This window comes from Strix aluco, chromosome 10 (genome assembly GCF_031877795.1).
Source record: "Strix aluco isolate bStrAlu1 chromosome 10, bStrAlu1.hap1, whole genome shotgun sequence".
Classification (NCBI taxonomy): Eukaryota; Metazoa; Chordata; class Aves; order Strigiformes; family Strigidae; genus Strix; species Strix aluco.
In genome coordinates this window covers 20,481,651-20,492,404 of record NC_133940.1, presented here as the reverse complement: position 1 = coordinate 20,492,404, position 10,754 = coordinate 20,481,651, and the positions used below count along the sequence as shown (strand labels likewise).

Here is a 10,754-nt window from a genome sequence, read left to right as displayed (position 1 = left end):
GAACACGGCGGGGCACGTCCCTCGAGCCTGCGGGTCGGGAGGGGAAGGCTGTGAATCAGCGTCTGTGGAGAACTCGAGTATCACAGGAATGGGGGGGAGGCAAAAAACCCAATTCTAAACCTCACTCTGATGTTCTGTGCAGCACATGGACAGAGCCACACACTGAACAAATCAGTTTTTACCCAACCTGGACTGAAAAAGCATCATCTCTCCTCTGGATGGTTTACAAGAGGCCGTAAACCGTGGAGGGAAGCGGCAGTGGAAGGAGCTTGTTTGCACGAAGGGCAAAGCTGAGGTTCCCTATCAATCCCGTGCAGCTCTTGTGATTTATATATTTTTTTTATTATTATTATTTTTTTTTCCCCATTGAGGTTTCGGCTGCTGCGGAGGCGCAGAGGTCCTGGCAGAAGCCACGGCGTCAGAGCCAGGGGCAGGTGGATCCACCTCCCCCGGGGCCCCCGCCGCCTCCTCGGCCCCGCAGTCCCCCCGCCGCCCCGCACGGCCCCCAGCCTCCGCGGCCCCGCGGGACCGTGCCCACGGGGGATGCCCATCTCCCGCTCCCGCCGCCCCGCCCCGCCGAGGCCGGTACCGGGAGGCGCCTGCCCGGCTGCCGGCGGGAGCATCGTCCCGTCCCGTCCCGTCCCGTCCCGTCCCGTCCCGCCCCGTCCCGCGCGGGGCCCGGCCGTCCCGCCCCGCCCCGTGCCCGCGGCCGCGGCCATCCCCGTCCCGCCCCGGCGGGCGGTGCTGCCACCGCCCCCGCTCCCAGCAGCCCTTGCAACCGCCTACAATGAAATTTGCGAAGTTTTTTCGGTTTCGGCGCCATTTTCGAGTGGACTCGGAGGTGAGGAGGGAGGGCGGGCAGGGCGGCGGGGCCGGGGCGCCGCGGGGGGCCGACCGCCGCCCCCCCCCCTTCCCTCCCCCCCCCCTGCGGGCGGCACGGCCCGGCACGGCCCGGCACGGCGGGGAGCGGGGGGGTGGCGGGACGGGGTGCGCTGCGCTGCCCGCCGGCGGGGCGGGGGGGGGGCACGGCTCGGTCCCCTCCCGCCGCCTCCCCTGCGCCGCCGTGGGCGGGGTCGCGTCGCGCCCCGTTTGGGGGGGGGGGGGGTACACGGGCACGGGACACGGGCCTGGGAGAAACTTGAGGGGTGGGGGGAAGAAGGGAGGGAAAAAAAGAAAAAAACTATAAAAAAAAACTTTTTTTGGCTGGGGGGGTGGGGAGAGCGGCGGCACCAACAGCGCCCCCCGCCCGCCCGCGCGGCGCCGCCCCGCGCGCACAAAGGCGGCCCGGGGCGGGGGGGGGGGGGGGGGGCGGCGGCCCCGGGGGGGGGGGGGCGGCGGGGCGGCAGCCCGTGACGCAGCGGGCAGTGACAGCGGGGGGGGGGCGGGCGGGGCGGTGTCCCCGTCGCCCCCACCCCCCCCCCCCCCCGTCGCCGCCGCCGCCGCCGGACCGTTAGGGCGGGAGCGGAGCGCGGCGCCTTCCCCCCCCCACCCCCCCCGCCACGCGCGTCCCGCGCCGGGGGACGGTTCCCACGTGGGTGCGGGGCGCCCTGCCGAGCCCCCCCCGCCCCGCGACGGCTTTTCCTCGTGGGTTTTTTTTGTTATTAATATTTTTTTTCATGTTTTTTTTCGCGTCGCGGGGAGCCGCGCCCGCCCCCCGCAGGTGTGGCTCGGGGTTGGTTGTTTGTTTTTCCCCCCCCCCCGCCCCGTTTCCCTCTTTTTTTAATTTTTCTTTTTTTTTTTTTTTGAAAGAAAACCGGGGAGTCCGGTGGCTGCCGGCCCCCACTTCGTGCTGGCGTCGGGCCTGCGCGCCCCCACGGCCACCCGCGCTCGGCCCCAGCTCCCACTGCCACAGCGGGCGCACAGGAGAGAATAGTTTTATACATTAAAAAACCCATATACTAGTATAACCAAAAAACAATTCGGAGAAATAACTTAAAATATTTTTTTAAAAAAAATTGGCACCCAGCTTTTGCTATTTTTTTTTTCCTTTGCTGGTTACTTGCTTTGTACAGGAAATTTGAATATCCTGGCAAAGGCCGACTTCCAAGTGCAGCTTTGCTGCGCTCGGTGAGCAGCGGTGATGGGAGCAACGCGTGCCACGCTGCGGGTTTTTCCCTTTTTAATTTATTCTAGATACAGTATTTTTTCCCACATGTGCGTCAGGTACATAAAGACAATTTTTTTGCCTTTGGAGAGTGAGTTTTCCAAGGTTAAAACGTGAATTGCTCCCCCTAAAAAGAAATGAATTGTGCTTGTGTGTTGTATGCGTCTGTACATGTGTAGGTGAGGGACCATCTGCCAAGTTTCATCGTTTTCTGCTCTGAAGAAATCCAAAGAACTTCAATGCTCACCATCAACTGCGAAAGTCTGTATTTAGTTAATCCACTTTGGTGGGAAATACAGTAAAACTGAACTGCTAATGCAATAAACATTTATGAAATATAAGAGGGAAGCTTTAAGTAATGCTTCAGGCGAACTGACCCAAATATAAAAAAAAAAAAACACAACCAAAAAAAATTACTGTGTGGTTGTTATGTTTTGAATTAATGTTCATCTGACAAAAAAAATATTATTTTTCTTTCTGTTCTTAACAAATAAACTTTATAGGAATCAGGCTTCAAGATCTGTCCCTTGTTGTTTAAAACTGGATGAGATGACAATGCAAAAAAATGGAAGTAACAAGAAGCATCATACTTTTCTTCTCCTCAGCAGTGTTGAGAAAAAACTGGATCCTGGAATTTTACTGTGGATTTTACTGGTTTTCTGGAGTACTGTAAGTTGAAGTCTTATCCCGCAGGCCTTTGCGAGCACCAGTAGCCCTCCGTCGTATTAACAGCCTTGTCTTGATAAATACAGTTGATCCTGCTAGTAACAATATCGGAGTTGAGTTTCAAATCGAGTAAAGTTAACGAATTAATTTTTTTCATTATTTGAATTTGCCCTGTGTAGCTGCAGTTTGGTTTCGGGTGTTCTGCCCCACCTAAGAGCACACTAATGTGTGGTTTAACGTGTGAGAGGTACGCCGTGCTAAAATTAAAATGTAGCTCTAATACGCTGTTATTTATATGAAATACACGCTGCTTCTCTGACCTTTTTCTGGGTAGATTAGTGAGAAAAAATAGGTTTAATAAAGTGTATGAGAAATTATCTGCTCTCATAGAGCTTTGACCTACGAACGCCGAAAAAATATATTTTATGCATTTATTTTGTGCCACCCAGGAAGAAGTCTTAGCTGGCTAAAACATGCATAACGGCGATTTTCTCGTGACGTGTGCGCGCCGAGGAGATGCGCTGTAGATGCCCGTACAAATGAAAGTAACTTGGCTGTGTGCAGTTCCCACATCTGACTGTTAGTGCTCTTTAATAGTCATTTCTCTTCACGCAGCCCTCGCTCGACTTCAGCAGCCTTGCGAGGCAAGTCGTATCGGAAATGTAATAGCTGGAACCATCTGGTGGTTGTTGATCAAGCATCGGGTCTGATTCCAGCTATTAGCCACATCTGTAAATATTAATACGTGACTTTTGTTTAAATTTCGTTGTTCAAAGGGAGACAGGAATGAAAGTGGTGTGATTTTTCAGACCCAGGCAGATACGAAGTGTTTCGGTGGTGCTACTCGCCCCCTTATTTTCGTTTTGTTACTGTAATTGTGTCTCGCTAGTTAATGTCTGGGACCTTCAGCTGTAACGAGATGATTTATTTTAGTCTTTTTGTAAAATAGTAAATGTCTCTTTTTTTCTTTTTTTTTTTTATCCTTCTTTCAAATTAGAACAATGACTTCAGGATTTGTTTGTGCATGTCTCCTGAAAAACTGTTCAGTATCAGAGTTCAGAGGGTTTTTTTTCCCTGTGCTTTTTATATATATATATATATATATGTATGTGTGTGTATGAAATGCTTAATATTTTGTTGTCTTTGAGCTTACCTAGCCCTGAAGTGTGCAAGTCGGTGAAGGCTCTGTATGCAAATCTGCCCTGTCATGGGCTCCTATATTTATTTCCTTTCCTTTCCCATGGCGCTCTTTTTCACTTTTTTCTTTTTTTTTTTTTTTTTTTTTTTGTCTGGTGACAGTGTCAGTGAGGAGGGACTAGGTTGTGTTTTAAGAGAACCTCGTATTTCAGGGTGAATTTGTTTAGGTTTTGTGTGTGTGTTTGGGCTTGGGGTAGGGGGGATGTTTTTTACTAATTGCCCAATATACTTTGGCAAGCAGAAGTTGCATTGTTTTATGAACTACATTAATGGATTTCTGCGTGTTCAAATTCCCCAGTTATTTGGGGGATTTAATTAAACCTCTGTAGGTGGCTGGCTTACGTAGATGACAGGTAGAAGTCTCAATTTCTAGAAATAGCTGGTACACACACCGCAGGCGTGGAGCTTGTGGCAGCATTAAGAGCTGCTGCAATGCTTTTGCATTGAGGTGGAGCTTTTGGGGCAGTTCTCTTGGTATTGGGCACTACCAGGAGAGCGGGACACCCCTGTTCCTGGATGTGGTGGGGTGCTTCTGGGTGCTGACTCCCCCCGGCAGCAAGGGGGTGATGGCCCAAGAGTGCCACCACAAAAACCCCAACCCCTGAAGAGCCTCTCTGCATCTTACCTGCTTGTCTTAGTCTTGGTTTATCACCTAAATCAGCATAAATAAGATGTTTGCTTCTGGTCTGCCAAGACCTAGAGGTTGTTCTTGCTGCTGCTATTTTAACCCCTTCAGGGAGGGGAGGTGGGCTTGCTGCGACCATGGTTTTGCCCAGCAGCTTTCCCACTCACCCTTGGAGCTGCCACCGGTTTTGGCTGGCAGGAGCTGTGTCGTCCCTCCTCGCTGCACAGCGCCTGGGTTATGATTCGGGGTTACCAGTGTGCCTTGAGTACCACTGCCCAGAGCCACGCTCGGGTGGCAATGGTGTCAGTAGCCTGCAGCAATGGGGAGAACGGGGAGACGCGGCATGCGATCGCCCTTTAAGTTCTGCTTCGTAGTCTGCCCTATCTGGAGGTGAAAACTTCCCCCCCCCCCCCCCCCCCAATTTTAAAAATGCTTGCACCCATCCGAAGCCTTTGTGGTCTGTGCATGCCTCTGAGGCTGCCCGACAGCCCCCGTCCCCCTCCTGAAGCACGGCGGTGCCTCTGCGAGCGCCTCGTAAACCCTTCTGTGTGTTGCTTTCTAGTTCCCACTGAAACAGCGATTGCCTTGTGTCTGGGGACAGTCAGCGCAGGAGGAGCCGATGCGCCTGCATTCAGAGGTGAGTTGGGAAGGTAAGCTCACGTGTCCGACCTGCTCTGAAATACCTGCAGCATCCGCATCCCTCTGGATAAATGCAGGTTCCTCTGAAATGCGTATTCCTTCTTGGGCACTGCAGGTAACACCTCGGAGAGGTTGAGATAAATCATCCTGTTCAGCTGCCATCTTTCTGGTTTAACATTGAGAATCCAAAGCACAAACTAAGTTTGAAAGAAGCTAAAGTGTGAGATGGCATGATTCAAACATAGAGCTTTATGACTTAAAATAATTATTCTGTCATGTCATAAACACCCGTATTTTCTCAGATACAGATTTCACTGCCTATCCCAAATTTCCCCTTGCCCAATACTCGGTGTGAATGTTGATTTTTCTCTGTGCTAAAGAATAGGCTGGTGGCAGTGCATTGAACCCATGCTTTGGAAAGTCCTCCTTGCTGAAGAGAGCTCTTACCCCCCTTGTCAAACTAGACTAAAGACTGGGGTTTTATATATATATATATATATATGAATATAAACATGCATTAAAACTTGAACCTCAGACACAATCAAAGTGGATTTTAGTGTTGAGCTTGTTTGGTTGGTTTTTTTGTTGAGTTTTTTTTTTTTTGAGTCACTTGAAGAGATGAAATAAGACCACACAGGTACAGTCAAGTAAAACATTGTTACAGAAATAATTAATGGTAAAATTATGTGAGGGGTTGTTTTGTTTTAGCTTGTACAGGTTTAGCTTTCTCTGGGTACTTGGCTTTGCAGTAAGTAGCAGTTGCTCATTAGAGAGTTGCACCTGGTGCTATTGGTATTGAGGACACTGAAGTGAAAAAACTGCTTTTTTTTTGTTGGCAAATACTTGATTTAAAATTTGCAATAATTTGGCACAGGTCACAAGAGCTTTTGAAATTCCTATTTTTAAGTTTGCTAAACAGGCAGGGACTAGGAGGAGGACAAACTGGAACTCAGCTAAGTGGCGTGTTTAGCTCAAGGGGACAGCACAAGCATTTGAACTAATGGCGTCATTTCTGACATTGTTCACTTTTTTTGTGATGCTGCTTTTTAAGAAAATGAATTGAAGGAAGTTGTCACATAACTGGAAAAAAAAAAAAAAGCCAAAAGGAAACACAAAAAATGTCAGGCTATCTGCACGGCTCCTGTACAGCCCTTACAGGCTGGTGGGTAAGTGCCTCTGGCAGCTGCGTGCTTCAGAGCTACAGCCTCCTTTCTGCCCTGTGCTGGTATTTTCTTCTCTGGTACAGGCAGGGGAGGTGGTGAAGTTCCAGGGTATCTTTAACTTCTGGTTGCATAACGTTTCTCCATTCAAATAGTAAATGAGCATAATCTAGTCTTTAAAAAAAGAAGTTTGGGTTTGGTTTTTTTTTTTAGTTTTCTTAAAAGTCAAAATAAGCTGAATAAAAATATTTTAAGGAAAACTTCACAGGTTTGAACTGTAGGAATCTGGATTTATTTATTTGAAATATTGACATTGCAACTCCTTGAAAATTCTTCATGTTCAGCAGCCCCTAAGAGGAAAGCACAAGGTAACATTTCCCCATAGACCATTTGGAAGGGTCAGGAAGGGCTGCAGGCTCTTTACAGTAGCAAAAGAAGTAGATCTGAAAGTGTAGATTTGCTGGAACCCAAATACTAAGTATGCTTTGTGGGTGGGGGAACAATTAATTTCTGATTTTGTTTCTGAAACTGGTATGTTTGCACTGTGTAACTGCTTGTTCTCTTATAGTTACAGACTTTCTGATAGCACCCATGAAGAAAAAAAAAAAATGTCCTGTGGTGGTAATGCATGCACGTTAAATGTCTTCATTGTAGAGTGTTCTTCAGTACCTTATATCATGGTTTAAAAAAAAATAATATTCAAAATACCATTTGGAATGTCAACATTCAGTGGGCTTTGAGGAGATGTAGCAGCACATCATGGTTTGTAGGGACAAGGAGATACAGACCATTCTGGGCTGCCTCATTACCTCAAGGATAAGACAAGAAAGTGAGCTTCTGGTTATCATAGATGTGGAAGCTAACACATTCCCATGTATCTCTTTAGTTCAGTTGAACAGGTATGTGTAGATAAGTTCTGTTGGTGCTTGTGTCTGTGCACATCCTTTGCAGCTACAAATATATTCCCGATGAGTTTGTGTGTTTGTGTCTCGGCGGGGCAGGCCCTGCAGGCAGGAAGGACTTGTAGCCCCTTTTTGTTCTCCAACATGGGCATGGACGGTGTTGGTTTGAGCACTGGGCCTTCAACTGGTGCCTTCCCCCCCACCTATTGCTCTTTGGTCCTTTCCCTGGCAAAAGATCGGCCAAGGTGCTCTGTCGCCCTGTGTTTGGGGGGGGAAAGGGGGAGTTTGGAGGCTGTGGAGAGGCGGTAGAATGGAGAGCTGTCAGCAGTGCTCTAGCAGCACGTAAATACTGGAGTTTGGGATTGCCTGTTGCTCTCCAGTATTGCATTGCTGCTTTAGTGAGGCTGGAAATCGGTCCCTGCTGCAGGAGCCCAGGGCTCTGGGTCACGGGGTGCCTCCTCGGCACCCCCACGGTGCCTTCCACGCTGCTGCTCGGGGGCTCTCGTCTCCCACACCAATAAACCACTGCGGAGGCAGCAACGAACGAGGGCTTGGTGTCGTTAATGGGGAGGGGGCTGCACCCCAGCACCCCTGTGATGGGGGGTGCCTGCTGCCCCAGCCCAGGGATGGAGGGGGCAGAGGGCACTGCCATGGCACAGGGGCCATGGTTGGGAGATGGTGCCAAGCAAATCCTGGGGGGAGGGAGGGCGGGGGGGGGGGGGGAGCAGAATAAGGGCTAATGCTGCTCCTGGGTGCTTGCCCTGCCTCCAGCAGCTGGGGAGGGGGGGTGGGGGACATGGGTGACGGGTGTCCAAGGGCTGGTGGGGACTGGACCTTCCATCTGTGTGGGGAGGAGGAGGAGGGGGGCCCTATAGCTGTGCGTGGGGTGCTCCTGGGGCAGCCCTGGCAGGGGAGGGATCATCTTTCCCCAGGTCTATGCAGCTCCCCCAGTCACCATGGAGGTACCCAGGTCAGGCACAGCTTGCGGGGGGGGGGGGGGGGGGGGGCGGCACGGGGCTGCCAGTGCCCAGCATCTGGCAGCACTTGGGCCAGGGTGGGAAGAGTTTGGTGGGTGTGGAGCACCTGAGGGTTTGTCTGCAGACCCATCGCTGCTCTACAATCTTCTCCAGAGCAAGCCCAGCCCCAAGGTGAAAGGGTTTTCCTTTCTCTGCCCTTAGCGTCCCACCACTCACAGCTTCCCAACCCTGTCAGGAGCAAGGGGTAGATGCAGGGACCACCATGGGATCAGGGATGCTCTTCCTGGAAAGGGCTGGGATGGTGCCTCCCTGGTCAAATATCCATCCTCTGCAGTGGGGGTGAGGTTTCCTGTCCTCGTGGTGATGGTGTGTCAGTAACAGCCCCAATCCTGCAGTCTCCTGTTGAGTGCTAGTGGCTGCGAATCCCAGAACATTGGGTTTTTTTCAACTATTTTTAGGAATTAATAAATCACAGTCAGTAGTTGGGGGGCAGGGGGGTGGCAGGGGAATATCCTCTTGCTGATTTACAGCTTAATTGCAGCTCCCGGTCAGCACGGTGAGCGTCGGTACCACCAGGAGATGGGCACAAGGGACTCCCCCAGTACACAAATGTTTCTAGCACAGGGGAGGTGTAAAAGGCATGTGCATGGGTAGGAGCAGCTTTTAAAAGCCTCTACCTACAAACAGATCAAAGTCACAATATTTGGACACACAAACAGCCCATTTGAAATGGGACATTGGTATGCTTGTGTCTGTAAAATAGTTTATTCCTGCTTTCTACAAGTCAGGCTCTTAATTGCCATATAAAATACTGCTTTCCCTCTGGAAAACAATAACTTGCTTTACAGAGAAATTGGTAGGTAAAGTGATTAATTCTGTACTTTTTAATTAATTTTACATCAGATTTTTTTAGAAAAGTTTTCTATTGTTAGCATTTATAGGTGGAATGTAAGAGTTAAAAATCAGGTTTGTTCCTTCTTTTTAGACCTTTTCTGTTGTGATCAGTTTGATTTTACTCATCTAGAAAAAGAGATTTCCACCTCATTCACAAAGAGAAGAATCCTGCTAAAACTGCTTTCAGGCTACAGTCTCCTGCCAGGATCAAAATGACTTGATAGTAACGGGAGAGTAAAAGCACCACGGAGTTTTCGGAGCAGCAGGCAAGAAAAAAATTTAGAGGCTAAATCAAGCCAATAGGAAAAGCGATCCCAGGGGGGATAGAAAAATGCCCGTGGAGGTGGCTGTGCTGTGGGTGAGCAGCACCAAGCCGTGGCTCGGGGTGATGGATGTGCTGTAGCTGGGGCGCAGGGGTGTCGGGAGTGAGGGCTGGGGACACAGTGTGGGGCTTTGCATCTGCCGCAGCAGAGTACCGGGGTGCCGGACGGGGGCTGAGAGCTCCCCTCTGCTGCTCCCAGTACCTTGTGAGCCCATCTGCTCTGCTCCAAATATTTCAGGATATTGCTGGTTATTAATACAGACAGCCCAGGGGGTAGACATCCAGCTGTGCTTTTCTCTCTGAGAAGCTGGGGAAGCTCCCGTCCTTTTTTTCCTTAAAAGTTTGCCTTCGACGTGTTTTCAGGTTGGCTTCAAGCATGTGCTTTTGCTACTGCATTTGAGCACAAATTGCTTTCAAAAGAAGCAACAAACGCCCTTGCAGAGCATCCCGGGTCTGAGTTCAGTCACTCAAAGACCCTTACGGCAGCGCGCTGCGGCGGCACTGCATTGCTGGGGCAGCTCTGTAAAGCAGCGTGCAGCCCTGCGAAGGGGCAGCAGCACACGCAGAGCAGCTTGGGCAAGCTCTTCAGTTTGTATAGGATAAAGCAAGATGTAATTTTTCTAGTTAATTGTGAAATCTGCTGCATCAGGAACATATGTGACCACTGTGGAGGAAAAGCTTTTGAGTTTCCTCAGTAGTTTTTGGTGTGATTTTATAAACAAGCTGGAAGGCAGCAGTTCCCCGTGGTAGGTAAATACATGCAGCACATCGTTACACCACTGAGTGGCTGCTGGGTTTAGTAAATAGACACTAGACAAGCTTATTAATTGCACACTTCTACACCAATCTGTTTTTTTAATTTCACCCAGACTGAAACCCTCCCACACAGTAAGACTGAGGTTATGTTACTCTGCTCACAGTACCAGGTACCTCCATTAGAGAGGCCGTGGTGTGGGAGCCAAATGAGGTGTTGCAGATTCCTGTAAACACTAAAAAAGCAACCCAAAAAGCCACCTTATCTACCTTCAGCGTTTTCCTGCTCACCTCCTTTGATGCAAAAGGAATTTTTGGCAAAGGTTAGCAGCTCATTGTGGTATCCAGCATTATCTTGCCTTCCTTGCACTTCTTGCCCACCCACCTCAGCTGACATCCAGCGTGCTCTGAGCCAGGACTGGCTTTTGTAGGTGTTTGTGCAGTGCCTTGCATCACAGCAGCTCCGAGTGCTAGATGTTAATAAGTTCAGGTCTTGCTCTTTGCACTACAGAGGG

The 10,754-nt window shown here is 50.0% G+C and overlaps 1 long non-coding RNA gene across 1 annotated transcript; it reads left to right on the top strand.

Moving 5' to 3' along the window:
• The first annotated feature begins 752 nt into the window (after window positions 1–752).
• LOC141927586 (uncharacterized) lies at window positions 753–7,838 on the top strand. The gene is made up of 4 exons (XR_012624530.1): window positions 753–841; window positions 2,284–2,365; window positions 2,608–2,773; window positions 5,155–7,838. It is a non-coding gene; the product is annotated as an uncharacterized LOC141927586 (long non-coding RNA).
• The last annotated feature ends 2,916 nt before the right edge of the window (window positions 7,839–10,754 follow it).